The sequence below is a fragment of the Sinohyriopsis cumingii genome, chromosome 15 (genome assembly GCF_028554795.1).
Source record: "Sinohyriopsis cumingii isolate HCF-2022 chromosome 15, ASM2855479v2, whole genome shotgun sequence".
In the NCBI taxonomy this organism is placed as follows: Eukaryota; Metazoa; Mollusca; class Bivalvia; order Unionida; family Unionidae; genus Sinohyriopsis; species Sinohyriopsis cumingii.
In genome coordinates this window covers 111,260,279-111,272,610 of record NC_142975.1, presented here as the reverse complement: position 1 = coordinate 111,272,610, position 12,332 = coordinate 111,260,279, and the positions used below count along the sequence as shown (strand labels likewise).

Genomic DNA, 12,332 nt, shown 5'->3' with positions numbered 1-12,332 from the left:
CGTTTCGATCTTTTGATTTCTTGTCTGTGAAATTCAAACTTTTTCTAAAGAAGATATCCAGAAATGTTCACAATTCTGATATTTTAGGTTTATTGCATACATTTGCAGGTTCTTCGTTCTTCCTTCTAGTTTTCAAAATAGCATTTATTTTGCTCCCTTCAGTTATTCATGTACACTTTAGTTATTATTTATATTGTACACATTTTGACAAAGTTGACAGCCAGTACCTGTGTTGTTAAACAAAATTTAAAAAGGCTGAGACTAGTGAATTTTTAAAATGTTTTATTAATAATTGTCATGGTGCCAAGTGAACAATTTAAAAATCTACAATGTTAGAATTCTAGTGTCTTTTAAAAATTATAAATCTGCTCAATAGCACTGAATATATAAAATTAATAAAATAGACGGGACAAATAAAAGCTTAAACCATAAATATAGATAGGAGGAAAAGAGTCTATTAAACGTTTTAAAGAAATAGATAAATTCAATAAAATATAAATTTTGTAAAATATATGGGATCAATCGGAGCTTAAACTGTATATATAACTTTATAATTTCTTTGCTGAATGATGACGTTCTTAATCATATTCTCTTTGCATGACTGTTATTTGCGATAATTATTAAATCAAATATGGAGATGGAAAGAAGTTAAGTCATACAAGAAAGAATGTCAACATGTTGCATGAGGGGTCACCAGTTTTGGATAAAAACTTGCTCTCATGAAGTCCACTGACCTGAACAAAAACAAACAACATCCCTCATGAACTGCTGGCTACAACCATAATTAGCATTTACATTTTTTTAAAGAACAAAATCTAAACTTTAACCTCCATAAACTAAAATTTATATTTCATAACTGTGGACTTTCAGGTGGGTTTAAAAACTAATTTTATTTTTCTTCTTAATTCTCAGATTACTTAAAGAGATTTCAAAACAAAAACTAAAACAGTCTTGCAAAGGAAAATAATAACCAAGATATGTAAGTTAAATTTACAAATTATTTGCACAGGAAAACATTAATTTTTTTTAAAGCATTACAAAATCTTGTATATATTTTATTCCTCGTTTTTAGCGTCGTTTTCTCAGATGAACGAAAATCTGAAAAAGAAAGAGAATACCATTACGAAATAATTTTCATTCAATAGCATGCAAAATGAGAAATACCTAATTATAAAGACAAAGACAATATTCAGCGATATCAAAAAAGAATATTACAATTTAGAAGATGATAAAATGTATGCAACATTTGGAATAAATGTCAAAGGTTACTAACACATTTTGCTTTAACATGATAGAGACTTTACGTTTCTTAGCACTAAAATTGCTTCAATGAAATGTCATTGTTTGAAGAAAAAAATTCCCACTTGTTGAAATTCTTTTACCAGTAAGCAAGGTTTAGATTTGTCTTTGAAATTAAGACCATACTATTTGTTTAATTCTAAAAGATGACAAACGCATTATGATGATCATACAACCTGAAAAGGCTTATTTATCATTTGACATTGTGCTTCTTTAATTTCTTTGTTTTGTTTCCCGTGTGGTAGTCAAATATATGGAATATCTTGCAAAGTTGGGGGGAAAAAACAGGTTTGTCAGAACAAAAGTTTTGCAAAACATAAATGGTCCAAAGTATTGCATTTACCACATAATCCTAGAAGCGAATTAAAATAAACAAATAATAAGATAAATGAATTCTCGCATAACTTTAAATATGTACTTGTATACCATTCGTTTGTGCTTGGTATTGTAAAAATAATGGCATCTGTTATTGAAATCCCATGAAGCGTTTGAGTAAGATTGCACAAAAATCTTCGACAGAGATAAATGAAACTTAGATGGGGCTTTTTGTGTTTTTATGTTGATGACGTGATTAGATTTTGAGGGAAAGACATCTCAATTTAAGTTTTTAAAGTTCTGATTTTGATTTAGTTTAATACGGTATTTCAGGGAACACGTATAGTGCTGAGGCAATTCAAACTGATTCTTGTCCAAGGACACACCGCAATGAATCCAAACTGGTTGAACTTTAATCTTTTGACACGATTTTGCAAAAGTCATATAAGGCAGACAGACGAAATTTGATTTTTTCTTGTATTTCCATATACTTGACTTGATTACAGATCATGCTATGACAGCAATTGTATATTTTATAAACATATTTTTCAAACTTTGTGACAAACTTTATTGTTAGCATGATTACAGCAATTGTATATTTTATAAACATATTTTTCAAACTTTGTGACAAACTCTATTGTTAGCATGAATAGTTCACACTGCTTGAAGCAAAAAAATCAAATTTAATAACATTCTTTTTATTCACGTCTAGAAAAACCCAAAAGATTTTCATGCCATTATATACAGTTTTATATTTTTTGTATACATTTATTCGACTTTAAACAAATGAAATATGGTATTATATGGTACGCATGTTTGTAAACACGTTTAGATGACCTGAGTGCATTATCATACCATTATAGAATGTTCATCAAGTTTTGGATTTTGGGCACAAATTTTGTCTCCAGTGATTGCATATATGTTTTAATAATATAAAAGTAGTCGTCAAGTAACCTTTCCAGAGATGAAACAGTACTATCGTATTCTTTGAAAACTTAAAACAGGCACAGTTCTGAATTAGAAATCAAAGAATTCTCTTATCTCAAACTAAAATAAGGAATTGTAATGTTTCAGGATAACCATTTTTCAAACCCTTGATGCAGGAAAATTAACGCCAGACAACCAGCCATAAATGATTTGTTCAAAGGTAGGTTCGCGTTCCATCAAACATCACCATAGTAAATGCAAATAATTTAATAATGAGTATTACAGTATTAGACTTTTCGTAAGAGCTGGACTATAACGAGTATTACAGTATTATACTTTTAGAAAGAGCTGGACTATCATGAGTATTACAGTATTAGACTCTAAGAAAAAGCTGGACTATAACGAGCATTACAGTGTTAGACTTTGAAAAAGAGCTGGACTATAATATGTATTACAGCATTATACTTTTAGAAAGAGATGGACTATAATGAGTATTACAGTATTAGACTCTTAGAAAGACCTGGACTATAACGAGTATAACAATATTATAATTTTTGCAAGACATGGACTATATTGTGTATTACAGTTTTAGACTTTTAGAAAGAGCTGGACTATAATGAGTATTACAGTATTGGACTTTCAGAAAGAGCTGGAATATAATGAGTATTACAGTATTATACTTTAAGAAAGAGCTGGACTATAATGTGCATTACAGTTTTAGACTTTTAGTAAGAGCTTGAATATAATGTGTATTACAGTTTTAGACTTTTAGAAAGAGCATAACTATAATGAGTATTACAGTATTAGACTTTTAGAAAAAGCTGGAACATAATGTGAATTACAGTTTCAGACTTTTAGAAAGAGCTGGACTATAATGAGTAGTACAGTATTAGACTTTAAGAAAGAGCTGTACTATAACGAGCATACCAATATTATAATTTTAGTCAGAGCTGGACTATAATGTGTATCACAGTATTATACTTTTAGAATGAGCTGGACTCTAATGTGTATTACAGTTTTAGACTTTTAAAAAGAGATGGACTATAATGAGTATTACAGTATTAGACTTTTAGTAAGAGCTGGACTATGATGTGTATTACAGTTTTAGACTCTCAGAAAGAGCTGGACTATTATGAGTATTCCAGTATTAGACTTTCACAACGAGCTCGACTATAACAAGTATTACAGTATTAGACTCTTAGAAAGAGCTGGACTATAATGATTATTACAGTATTAGACTTTTAGAAAGAGCTGGAATATAATGAGTATTACAGTATTAGACTTTAAGAAAGAGCTGGACTATAATGTGTATTACAGTTTTATATTTTTAGAAAGAGCTGGACTATAATGAGTATTACAGTATTATATTTTTAGAAAGAGCTATACTATAATGAGTCTTATAATTTGAGACTTTAAGAAAGAGCTGGACTATAATGAGTATTACAGTATTATACTTTAAGAAAGAGCTGGACTATACAGTGTATTACAGTATTAGACAATTAGAAAAGCTGGACTATAATGTGTATTGCAGTTTTAGACTTTTAGAAAGAGTTGGACTATAATGTTTTTACAGTTTTAGACATTAAGAAAGAGCTGGACAATAACGAGTAAAACAGTATTAGACTTTGAAAAAGAGCTGGACTATAATGTGTATTACAGTATTACACTTTTAGAAAGAGCTGGACTATAATGAGTATTACAGTATGATATTCTTAGAAAGAGCTGGACTATAACGAGTATGCCAATATTATAATTATAGTCAGAGCTGGAGTATAATGTGTATTATAGTATATTGAGTATTACAGAATTAGACTTTTAGTAAGAGCTGGACTATTATGTGTATTACAGTTTTAGACTTCTAAAAAGAGCTGGACTATAAGGAGTATAAAAGTATTAACAAAGAGCTCGACTAGAACAAGTATTACAGTATTAGACACTTAGAAAGAGCTGGACTATTATGATTATTACAGTATTAGACTTTTAGAAAGAGCTGGATTATAATGAGTATTACAGTATTATACTTTAAGAAAGAGCACTACAAGAATGTGTATTACAGTTTTAGAATTTTAGAAAGAACTGGACTGTAATGTGTATTACAGTATTTGACTTATAGAAAGAGCTGTACTATAATGTGTATTACAGTATTTGACTTTTAGAAAAAGCTGGACTATAACGTGTATTGCAATTTTAGACTTTTAGAAAGAGCTGGACTGTAATGAGTATTATAGTATTATTCTTTTAGAAAGAGATGGACTATAATGTGTATTACAGTTGTAGATTTTTCATTACAGTAGAAATATAATATGTATTACAGTATTAGACTTTTAGTAAGAGCTGGACTCTAACGTGTATTACAGTTTTAGACTTTTAGAAAGAGCTAGACTATAATGAGTATTACAGTATTAGACTTTTAGAAAGAGCTGGACTATAATGAGTATTACAATATTAGACTTAGAAAGAGCTGGACTATAATGAATATTACAGTATTAGACTTTCAGAAAGAGCTGGACTATAATGTGTATTAAAGTTTTAAACTTTTAGAAAGAGCAAAACTATAATGAGTATTATAGTATTATACTTTTAGAAAGAGCTGGACTATAATGAGTCTTACAGTTTGAGACTTTTAGAAAGAGCTGGACTATAATGAGTATTACAGTTTTATACTTTAAGAAAGAGTTGGGCTAAAATGTGTATTACAATTTTAGATTTTAAGAAAGAACTGGACTATAATGAGTATTACAGTATTAGACTTTTAGAAAGAGCAGTACTATAATGTGTATTACAGTTTTAGACTTTTAGTAAGAGCTGGAATATAATGTGTATTACAGTTTTAGACTTTTAGAAAGAGCTGAACTATAATGAGATTTACAGTATTAGACTCTTAGTATGAGCTGGACTGTAATGAGTATTACAGTATTAAACGTTTAGAAAGAGCATGACTATACTTATTATTACAATATTAGACTTTAGAAAGAGCTGAACTATAATGAGTATTACAGTATTAGACTCTTAGAAAGAGCTGGACTATAATGAGTATTACAGTATTATACTTTCAGAAAGACCTGGACTATAATGAGTCTTACAGTTTTAGACTTTCAAGAGAAGCTGGACTATAATCAGTATTACAGTATTATACATTAAAAGAGCTGGACTAAAATGTGTATTACAGTTTTAGACTTTTAGAAAGAGCTGGACTATTATGTGTATTTTAGTTTTAGACTTTTCGTCCGAGCTGGAATATAATGTGTATTACAGTTTTTGACTTTTAGAAAGAGTGGGCTATAATGAGTATTACAGTATTAGACTCTTAGAAAGAGCTGGACTATGATGAGTATTATAGTTTTAGAATTTTAGAAAGAGCTGGACTATATAAAGTATTACAGTATCAGATTTTTAGAAAGAGCCAGACTATATTGAGTATTACAGTATTAGACTCTCAGAAAGAGCTGGACTATAATTAGTATTACAGTATTAGACTTTTAGAAAGAGCTGGACTATAATGAGTATTACATTATTAGACTTTTAGAAAGAGCTGGACTATAATGAGTATTACATTATTAGACTTTTAGCTGGAGTATAATGTGTATTACATATTTAGATTTTTAGAAGGAGCTGGACTATAATGAGTATTACATATTTAGATTTTTAGAAGGAGCTGGACTATAATGAGTATTACAGTATTAGACCCTTTGAAAGAGCTGGATTATATTGAGTATTACAGCATTTGACTTTTAGAAAACACAAAACAACTCAACATTTAAAACTATCGCTGCCCTCTATCATACAATAATATCAATATTTGATTTTCTGCCTGTTTAAATACTTCCATCATTGCTACATCAATACATATGTTTCATTGGCTGCTAATGAAAAAACTTTAAAACTAAATTCAAAGTAGTCAATTAAATATAAGATTCATTCACTAACCTTGTAAGTTTTGGAGGGAGGGGCAAGATATGCTTAAATTTCCAATGTGGCTATTCCATCATTCCTCTCACTGAGAGCTGCCTCATCTACAAATATAAGAAACTCATTATAATCTATTAAGCTTGATCGTGCTGCAATCTAATAATTCATGGATACTTTCATAGATAATTCCTGAGGAATGTTTTCATAACGATGCTCTCGTGAATCCGGTTCCAGTTTGTCATGTTAGAACAAAATATATATATCACTTATAAAAAAAAAGTTGTATGGGAGTTCTAGCTCAGAAAACGATCTTAAATAGACTCAATTAAACCTGTAACAAAACAATTTGAATTTATATCAAGACATGTTCTACTTACTAATGTCATCAAAGGCAGCTCATCGAGCCATCAACTCTTCTGCGATTCCGTCACTTTCAATTTGTCCCAGTGGCTTTATTTTCTTGATTTCATATTCCACAAACTCTTCAACTACTGGTGCCAAAATGTTTTCCTATTAAATAATGTTGATACTTGAAAATTTTGAAAATTGTTTCATCACTTTAACATTGTAGAGCATATGAAATTTGATACAATACGAAATTGTATTATTAATGCTTGTTTACAAAATTCAACTTTAAGAGTAGTAAGTAGGTAAATTATATTAAAACCTTTCTCTATCATAAACCTACGTATTAGGATTACAAAAACCAAGTGTTAAATAAATATGTATTAAGCAGTCATCAGTCTTTGGAGCCTCGCTCCCATTTCTCCTCATTTTCTGTTTTAGCTTAGTGGCTGCTGAACATATGAACCATGTAACTACTCACGATTGAGGGCCTCTGGTGTCCTACTCTCCCTGTCTGCGTCCTCGGGAGCTACTGAAGTGGATGAAGTCACTGTTTGTTAAAGAAACGTTGCATCTGCTTTCTCAGACGCAGCTGTTAAGAATAAACATATTATTTAAATTTTGTGACCCTGCGTTATGCCCAGACCAACTTAAAATAAATGTTAGTCTACCTGAAATTATATGTTTCAATCCACATTCAGTACAAATTTGATACTTCAAGCACCAATCAAAGAATAATTAAGTCCCGGTTTAAAGCATTTTCTACACCTGAAAACGCTATTCAAAAGAGCACAAAATTAAGACGCAAATTCAGATAGAGATAGGATGTCTTTAGGCAGCAGGAGAATAGGGAGCTAAGGAATTGGGTCAGAAGCAGAACTTCGATTACATATTAAACTTTAGTTACTATTATTTGGACACAGATTATCCGTATTACTAGGATTTGATTCCATGGATTACTGTCATATCCCACGTTACCTTTACTATCCAACGATTCAGACAAAATCTATGCATCCCAATGGATCAGGGAAATCAACATTTTACCTTACTGCCTCAAGGAGTGTAGTATCCACAAATGCAAAATATGTATTACTTATTTTTATAAATAGCATAAATATGTTTTTGAACTACTGAAATGTGTGAATGTTTAAATTTGTTTTCAGATTCAGGTTTGATTTTTCCAATTGTTGCACACGGTTTGAAGGTTGAAGGCATTTTGATATTGTCCCGATTATCTTTACTGAGAATACCTGTTATGAAAAAAGAAATGTGCATGTGAACTAGGTGGCTTTTATAACATCATTTTGATTTTTTTAATGTTAATGAAGACGATTGATAGGGTTTGAGAAAATGCACTTCTAAGTATTGTTAAGGAAGTGCAAAGAAGATCGCTTGATCAGTTTGGTCATGTCTAAATATTAAAGGAAAATTGCATTAAAACATGCTAAAAACTGTGATCGCGCAAGGAAACACACACACACACACAAACACACACACACTTGGTGTGCTTGATGCTGTTGCCAGGATGTTTCCTAAGTACATGAAAGCAGTGATTTTCATTTGCTATCTGATTCAGACAAGACGTTTTCTCAGGTTGTGCTGTGATGTGATGTGATTTGGATGTTTAACGTAGCTTTAACAACTTTTCAGTCATATCGCTACGATGTCTGCAATGTGGCATTTTATAGTGATGTCTCGCACTGGGGCATCATGCGACATCATGCGACAGACATGTAGAATGATGTCCGACCCAGTCACAATATCCTGCCACCAGGCCGACCAGTCCTAACACTAACCTCTTAATGCTGAACGCCCAACGAGGCAGCTGTTAGTGCCATGTTTGTAAGTCTTTGGTATGACTCGGTCGGGGATCGAACCCACGAACTCTACGCATTCGAGGCGGACGCTATAATCACTCAGCCACCGGAGCAGTCCTATTCAGGTGGAAACCTAACGATAAAATTTAACATTTAAAATGTACTTTTTTGGGAGCAAGAGGAAGAAGAATTAAATGGGCATTAATATGGAAATACCGGTCTAAAGAGCATACATAATGGCTGATATACTTCTGAACTAGATAAAGAATGTATTGCCACTATAGCGTTAAAAGTGATATCGCCACCGACAATTTTATTTATCTCCCAGTGATAACTTTCAGTATTTCATTATGATATTTACAGATATATCAAAACTTTCGGACCTTCAATAAAAATCTTATTTGATTCGTAAGTTGTGAAATGAAAGAAAGCAGGTAAGCCACACGTGGTGTTTTACAAAAAAATATATCATTTCGACTGTTAAAGAAATCTTAATAAATCGAAAAGAAACCCGGAAGAATATTGAAAATATTTTGTAGTGTATGCCTAGATAGCTCAAGTGATAAAGTTAAGAATATATGCTTAAAATTAGAGTAAAGTGTGTGTGTGCGTGTGTGTGTGTGTGTGTGTGTGTGTGTCCTAGCAAGACATTATACACACACCCCTTATGAAACTTAATTCTAGGCTCTCTCCTAATATCTTAGAATTATTTTGTACTCTACTATACAGTATAGCTATAAACTGTTTCATCTATCGTACCTTTCTTAGTAAAATATCTTTAGAAGTTACTGTCGAAATATAGCTAATATATTATTTTATAATTGTAAGACTTGTCTTTGTTTATGTGGTTGCGTACAAAATTTATATTGCAAGCTATTTCGTTTAGAACATAGGTCTAAAATTTCAAAATAATTTTCTTTTGCCTCATCTAACCAATACATACTGCAATATACGACACTCTTGCCATCCAATCCTGCCCCAACCACCCCCACTCCTTCCCAGACCCATTTTAAGAACGAGTCTACTTTGCCTTCGGGCCTTTCATTGGTTCGGATTCACTTTATTTGGTTTCTTGTAAATGATCATGCTATTTGTCATTTTTTATGAAATGACTTTTAAGATAATGCAACCACAAGAATGTTATTTTTTACAACTCTAACGGTAGTTACATAATCAGCCAAGGATAATCTTGTCAAGTTACTTTGTATCGTGTGAACTTTTGCGAATAAATTACAACATATATTGCGTCTATCCAATGAAATGCAATAGTTATACAAACAATTATGTTTAAAACATTTGTATTCCTACCGATTTTCGAAATCCCCAAAAGCAACCTCCAAAGCAGCAAATTTTCAACCCAATTTTGGCTGTATGAGGTATCTACCGTTCCTATGCAACAAACGTGATTGTACCGAAGGAATGAATTATGGGAACGCGATTTCGCTCTGTGCGTTACCATTGAACAACAATTTGATTCGTCACATGGAACTTCTGTCATACCAGATATATACGGGCAACGTTTAGGGGCGTCCTACATATGTACGTCTGAGAGTGAGAGGTGTAACGTTAAGTTGTTTCCATTTGGAACATGCACAATGGCGAGAATGTTGCCATACATCTATGCTACTTTTATGTTATGTGGCTGATATTTCTTTGGATATTGTACTTGTGGAAACTGTACATAATCTAAGCATACTGCTAACCAAAATGGCTTCTCCAATAGATTCCCCAGCCTGAATTATTCTAAACTATACTATCTTTATAATTTATTAAAATAAGGGCGAAATAATTTTCTCAGACTAGACAAAAGAAACTGATGTAAATGCAATGAATAAATTACCATCCATCCATCCATCCATCCATCTATGGGGCAATAATACCCATACATAAGCATTCTTGGAACTGTGTGCTCTTAGTTATATTTCTATGCTATAGATTCATAATGAATTTCCACTCATAAATGAGGTATGAAAATAACGATAAAAAGTATTAATAATCCCCGTTTTCTAAATTAATTTACATGGCACACAATTTAGTCTCAATCACTTCTTTTTCCGTTTTTACCTCCCCTCTCATGCACAAGGGACAAAATATGCAGAAATCTGGATTGACAGAGGCAAATAAGTCGGGCTGAATAAAAAAAAAAACTTGAAACTGAAATTGCACCAAGTAACCTACAATATCGTTCTTTATAACGACATGTTTATACTTCCCTTGGGACCTATCTAAAATGTATATAAAATCAATGATACAAAGTTGCAATTTCTGGTCGACACTGTAAGGTAAATGTCTTGGTTACGGGGCACACATATACAATGTATTTAAGGCTTTGTTGATGTTGTAGTTTCCTAAATCTATTATAAGGTTCTAAAAATTGATTACTGTATTTTTAAATATGAATATATTCAAAGGCCGCTCCCCCCCCCCTTTTGTGTATCTCTCTGTTGACCATCATAACAAGATAATTGCGAAAATCCATGAAAAGACAAGAATAGAGGATTTTCGCTTATGTAATACCACAACGTCTCTGGTCCTATCAAGAATGATGGTAAATGTTAAGTCAAGCCGACCAAAGGAAGAGAGAGAGAGAGAGAACAAATTTATGTCGGTAGTAATGTTAATTAAAGCAAAACAATGACTTAGATCAACTTTAAATATATTCAAATATTTTAATTACCTCTTGTTGGTTCGTCGTTTCGCTTAGAATCCATTCCACACTAATTTCCTTGCGCCGGTACGTCAATGCATTGATGAGCGTTCAGTATTCAAGAACCAGTGTGTCTGTAGACCTACTTTCGTCATTAAAACTATCTTTCATATACAAGTCATAAGTGTAACTTATATTGATTTAATCAATGTGTATAAAAATAGAAACTCAAAAATGGTAACAATCAACTTATCAACATGAAAAGGTGACCGTGAATAGGCACAAAAACACAGAACTACGTTTTGTAGCGGACACACTCTGCAGGGAGGTGAGTTCATTCACCCAGTCAATACGCAGTTGCCTTTCGTAAAACTCCGTTCCAATGGCAAATCTATGTATTTGTATGTGATATAAATAAAATATATGCATAGTATGCACGCTTTATCAGTGATATACCACTCGTTGTATACATTTTTATTTAAAAGGAAACTCAGCAATCCTAGTTTTCTTTTAATGAAAACTTTATACATCTTGTTTTATATAATTAATACAGCGTACATTCTCTTTCTCTCTCTCTCTCTCCATAGTTCTGAGAGTTTTTTTAATATTTTTTTTAACTGGTGCGCAACTGAAGTAAAGCCAAGTAATATACAGTATAAACCAAATTACAACCCTCAACCATACACCAAAGAAAAGGGAATTAAAAGTTTCCTTTTCAACAATACCCAAAATGTACATGGTATTTTTAAATAGCTATAAGAAATGTCATTATTTCTCCTAGCTATTTAAAAATACCATGTACATTTTTAAATAGGAATAAAACCTTGGAAATTCTTTTTCTTGAATAATCCAACGCTATGCAAAACTCGAAACTGCAGAGCACCACCTTAACACGTATATAAGAATTGGCACACCTTTTCCTCATTTTCTTATGATCATGTATTATGTTCTCACCCAAACCCACATGGGGAATTAAAAGTTAGAAGTCTCAGAAAACAGGAGTGAAGTGTATTATGTTTTCAGTACCAATTCCATATTAAAATGGCCATTGAAACAAATGCAACAAAATATCT

The 12,332-nt window shown here is 31.8% G+C and overlaps 1 long non-coding RNA gene across 1 annotated transcript; it reads right to left on the bottom strand.

Annotated features, from left to right (window-relative positions):
* Positions 1 to 1,009: 1,009 nt before the first annotated feature.
* LOC149782485 (uncharacterized) lies at positions 1,010 to 11,380 on the bottom strand. The gene is made up of 5 exons (XR_016414602.1): positions 11,290 to 11,380; positions 7,277 to 7,387; positions 6,828 to 6,960; positions 6,469 to 6,554; positions 1,010 to 1,098 (listed from the first exon to the last, which is right to left on the bottom strand). It is a non-coding gene; the product is annotated as an uncharacterized LOC149782485 (long non-coding RNA).
* Positions 11,381 to 12,332: the final 952 nt, after the last annotated feature.